Source organism: Herpailurus yagouaroundi, unplaced genomic scaffold (assembly GCF_014898765.1).
Source record: "Herpailurus yagouaroundi ecotype Mexico unplaced genomic scaffold, PumYag 162, whole genome shotgun sequence".
Taxonomy (NCBI): domain Eukaryota; kingdom Metazoa; phylum Chordata; class Mammalia; order Carnivora; family Felidae; genus Herpailurus; species Herpailurus yagouaroundi.
This window is the reverse complement of record NW_024412403.1, coordinates 32,082,434-32,088,257: the sequence shown is the minus strand read 5'-3', so window position 1 is coordinate 32,088,257 and position 5,824 is coordinate 32,082,434.

The window sequence follows — 5,824 nt, the reverse complement described above, 5'->3', positions numbered from 1 at the left end:
AAGGAGCTGCAAATAAAATCCATAGTGATTGTTTCACAAGAAGATAGGTCACTCTTTTCTTGGGGAGGGGATCAGAAAATGACAGATTGAATGTATTTGGACATTCTAATTTTGTAATTTCTATTTTATTTGTAAGTGGTGATATCAACTAGGCATGTAAATGATTGTAGTATGAGTCTGGGGGTCAACAGAAGTCTGAGGTGGAATCAGAGCTAGAATTATAAATTTAGAGTCATCACAGAAAGATGCTATTTAAAGTCATAAAGTTGTATGAGATTACCTAGGATGATATTGTATGTATATAGAGAGAAGGAATTCTAGGAATGAGTCCTGCAGAGCTCAAATATTTATTTATTGGGGAAAAAGGAGTTAGAAGTAACTGAGATGGAAGTGTCACTGAGCAAGATGGCACCCAGGAAAATGTGATCTCCTGGAAGTAAAGAAAACAAAATGTTTTGATGAGAATGCAGTAATTAAAAGGGGCATTAAGGAATCTACTCCTGAAATCATTGTTGCCCTATATGATAACTAACTTGGATGTAAATTAAAAAATTAAAAAAAAAAGTGTTAAATGTTACTAATATGAGAATTACAGATCGCTTTTGGATTTAATAACATGATGGTCACTAATGAATGACAAATGTAATTCCAGAGATATGGTATTATGCAAAACAAAATGAGGTGGGTTGGGGATAAAGAGGAGAAAAGGAAATGAAAACAATCATTATTGATCATTCTTTCAATCTTTCAAGATTCTTTTTTTTAAAATGTTTATTTATTTTTGAGAGAGAGAGTAGGGGAGGGGCAGAGAGAGAGAGACGGAGACACAATCCAAAGCAGGCTCCAGACCCTGAGCTGTCATCATAGAGCCCGACACAGGGCTCAAACTCACAAACTGTGAGATCATGACCTGAGCTGAAGTTGGGTGCTCAACAGACTAAACCAAGAAGGTGCTCCCAATCTTTCAAGATTCTTAAAGGGATTGGGATGAGGGAATAACAGTAACAGCAAAGGCCCTGGTTTATAAAGCACAACCTTGCTGCTCTAACTTTGTTTATATGTATTAACTCATTTCATTCTTACTTCACTCCTATTAGATAGATATAGTATTGTTCTCATTTTACAAAAAAGGAAACTGAGGCAGTGGGCATTCAAATAATTTGTCCAAGATCATGTGCAAGGGGACAGAGCTAAAATTAAAATACAGCCAGTTTATTACTCCAATATCTATACTCTTATTTAACTTTGTTGGTTTTGGCAGACTTAGGATTCTTTGTTGGTCACCTTCTTATTCCATTGCATTTTAGATGATGAAGACCCAGTTCTGGGCCTTGGAATGCAGCTAAGAGGTGGAACTTCAAAGCTGATAGTTTGATAATCAAATGACATTCAGATATATATTAGATTCAGACCTATAATCTTTAAATTTTTTTTTTTTTGAGGGAGCATAAGTGGGGGAGAGAGGAGAGAATCTTAAGCAGGTTCCACTTCCAGCATGGAGCCAAATTCAGGGCTGGATCTCATGACCATGAGACCATGACCTGAGCTGAGAGTCAGACATTTAAATGACTGAGCCACCCAGGCACCCTTAGATCTATAAACTTTGATTGTAGCATCTATCTATCTATCTATCTATCTATCTATCTATCTATCTATCTATCTATCTATGCCAGCTTCATGGTTTTATAAAAAAGCTATATGGAGAGGGGATGTTTTACAATTTTTAGAGAAAAATTGACATAGTGACCTTAGCCCCTTATTCATTTGTCATTTGAAAACTGTGATACAATTATTCTTCCAACAACTACCATAAAGAAGGAGATAGTGAAGTCAACTGGTGAGGTATATCAGGGAGCAGCAAGATCCAAGTACTGGCTACTGCCAAAATGTTTCCAGGCATAGAGGGAATTTATGGGGAACTTCAAATCATGATTTAAAAGGAATAGCCAAGCTAGAGTGCCTTTAAATCCTATGTTAAAACATCCCTCTCTGTTGCATGGGCATGAGAAACAAGCATTTTCTCTGAGTATAAAAATTCCATTTTTGCAGGTCAAAAGCAAGGATTAAATTAATCCTCTTAAAATATATCATGACAAATATCATGTTTGTGTGTGTTTCCATGTGTGAAATGTATCTGAAGCAGCACTAGCACACTACTACAGGAGATACCTTATGTATCTTTAGTAAATTCCACTACTTACTAGCTGTGTGGCCTTGGGCAAGTTACTTAAATTCTCAGTGCCTCAGTTTCCTCATCTGTAAAATGAGAATAATAATGGGTGTCTATTTATTGAGTGCAAAACACAGCAAGCATTCTAAATTTGAATTGAATGAGTCAAAGATTGCACTAATCACCACATACCAATTACACACATGCGCGCACGCGCGCACGCGTGCGCACACACACACACACACACACACACACGAGTCAGACCTTCCTGAACTTCCCTGACATGGCAGATATAGCTTACTCTAAACAATTCCAAGTGTCTCTTTCTTCAAAGCATATACTAATTTAGCTGCAGATTTTCTAATTTTTTTTAAACATCTTCTTTTTCACTCAAGAATAGGCAAAAGCTTTCTTATTTATCATCTACCTCAAATGCCATATATTGCACCTATATTTTAAGACCTTCTCAAATTTGTGGGTTACTCTCGCTGTTTCCTAATCTTTAACTTCCTTTAATTCATTCTGGTATTCTCATTTTCCTACATATATATCTTTCTCACTATTCTTTTCTCATATGTGTCTTTGAAACTCCAAGGGTTTAAACCTTTGCTGCTTCCCATATTCTACAGGATGAAGTTCAAATTTCATAGTTACCATTTCAGTAAATCTGCTGGATTGAACCCACATTTATTTCATTTGCCTTCTATTGAAACTCCTGTACTGTAGAGATTGGAGAATTAAAAACTTTATCTTCCAGTTTCCTTGGGGCTAGGCTTCTGGATGCAAATTAGATTTCACTAATTAGAAACACTTGCATGAGATTTGGCATAGGGGCATAGTAGTATTTGGAAAATCGATTGGACTGAAGAACAAGCAACAGGTGTGGAAATGAAGACAATAATTTCTGATTACTCATATTTCTGTGGCCATGGCATATTTTCTATGCCATGCATGGAAGTAAAGACACTTAGGCTTTCTGTAATGGTCTCTCAAGTTTCATGAGTGCTGAGAGGCCATTATGGTAGCTCAACAATGGCTTTCTGAGCCCTTTATTGAAGCTGTGTGGATATGGTGTTGGGAATCATTTCTAGGAATAGCCTAGAGTCCATTCCATTCAATTTTGTAAACTCTTAAATATGCTTATAATTGCTAAAGTACTTGTTGCTGTTATTGTTTTGTTTTCCTTCCCACAAGTCCTTGACTGATTCAATAAATATGAACATCACAAACTGTTCCCAATATCATTCTCCTGTCTAATTTCCTGTAATTGCTGCTTCTTCCTTTCTTTTTCTCAAACAGTATATACTATAGACTATTGCCATTTTTCAAGCAATCCGAAGACTTAACTAGTTATGTATATCTATGTATTTTATTCCTTATGAATAATGCTCACTCCTTACTTGTATAGGAAAATTCTACTCTCTTTTCCAGGCTTATAGATAATGCCTTTCCAGCCCTTTCAGACCAAATTAATTTCTCCTTCCAGTAGATTTCAATGGCAACTCTTGCGTATCTCTCTCATAGCCTATCACTGATCACCCTGTGTTCTGATTATTTGCTTAAATACCAGCCCCATCAGACTCTGAGCTCCAGAAAAGTGGAAAGTGGGTCCCGCCCAGCTGTGCATTATATGCTATGTCTTAGATCTGGAAAGCGCTATCTAATTTTTGTTATTTTAAAAAGCCTGTTTCAAATCACGGATCCTCTTGGAAGCCTTGTCATTAAATCTATCCACAATCATGTTATTGCTTTTATATTGACTCAAACTGCAAAGCTAATGAATTTTATAGCTGGAAAGAAACTGACATACCCTTTGGTCCAACCCATTCATGTTCTGGGACGTTTCAAAATTACATAGCAAGACAAGAATAGATCTTAAATTTTATTGTTACCAAACTAATTCCACAAACGCTACCTCATATCCAGGTCCTTAAAGTCTGGCCCATTATTTCATGCAAATAGTTTTAATATTAACTAGTAATAGTAATAGCTAATATTGATGACACATTGTTTAAAATATTTTGTATCTATTAATTCTTTAATCCAGGTGACAGCCCTAAAATTTGTTAGTAAGCCCGCTTTCAAGCATAGTAACCTTTGTATCTAATCATTTTTTTTTTCCCATAAAAATTGAGCCCGTACAATGAATCAGGCAGCCACCATGTGCCAGAGGATATAATACTGGCTAGACAGACTCCCTGCCCTCATGAAGTCAATTCTAGGCAGGGAGAAAAAAATAAATAAATGTGTAGGCAAATATAGCAAGATTTGATATGGGCTGTGACACTGATAATTAATAATAATAACAAATTTTGGGACAGCTGGGGGAGATGAGATCCTGAACTCTGGCAGAAGCTCTGGCCTTTCACAGAGGGAAGGACGCTGCTTCTTTGTAACTACAGTAAGAAAAGAAAAGAAGTAAATATAGGTGATTGTAGAAAAGTAAAACATTTCCGTATTAAAGCTGTCATATTCAATGCAGAATTAGAGATCATTGGGTATATAGAACAGTGTGTGGGATCCACCCAAAAAGAAGTCCTTCTTTAGCCTTTGTGAAATGTTTATACTTTTTCCTATTAAAAACACCTCACTTACATTCTGTATATCAGAATCTCATATCTAAATTAATATCTTGCTTAATTCTGAGCACAGTTTGGCAAACAATACAAAAAGTACAATCACAAGAGCTGCTAATAACTTTCTTGTTGCTCAGATTTAACAACCATTCAACTGGTTGGCATTGCACTATGGAGAGAGATGGGTGGTCGCTGATGGATGTTTATACCTATACAAATAACTCAATTGTGACTGTCTAAAACTGAAAGCTTTTTCAAGGCTTTGTACACTTACACAAAAGCACAGCCTTTGTTTGCTGTGAGTTAATAGCTTTAGCAAACGTGTAGCCAAGATGGTTTTTGAATGGAAGGTGACCCTTGAAGCTAAGTCACCTTGCTTGGCATATCAGAAGGGAAATAACTAATTATGTGTGGGCACTAAAGAACAACTGTTGTTATTTTGTGCACTGGAGATATAATGCACGAGGGACATAATGCTCCTTGATTGAAGTTTAGATAAAGATAACCACTTTTCTGTTATTTCCAAAGATATAACATGCTTTTCTGCATGTGCCCAGACACTTGTCTAACTCCAGCTACTGATACGTAGCAAAAATTAGCTCTGATAATAATTGCTCTAAAAATGGGGGAAAAATGAGGCACATTTTAAGAGCAATTAGAGAGCTATACAATGCTCTGTGGAAATGTAGTGAAAGGAGTAACTTATATCGATTACATTATGTCATCCCTGTACTGTTTTATGTGCTGTTAAATGTTTTGTAGTCTAACATATTATACTAGTAGTGCTCCATTATTTGCACTCCAGGTAAAGATGAGAACATTTCCACAAAATATTGTACCTTTCCTTACCTCATTCAAAGCAGACTTTTTAATGAACGTAAAATATGTAAGATGAGATTTTAACATATTGCTCCCTGAACTGTTTTCCCACCCCACCCCTTCATGTAGAAAATGTATAGATATACAGTAATCACTTTAAATTAAAAACCGTATAGGGGCGCCTGGGTGGCGCAGTCGGTTAAGCGTCCGACTTCAGCCAGGTCACGATCTCGCGCTCCGTGAGTTCGAGCCCCGCGTC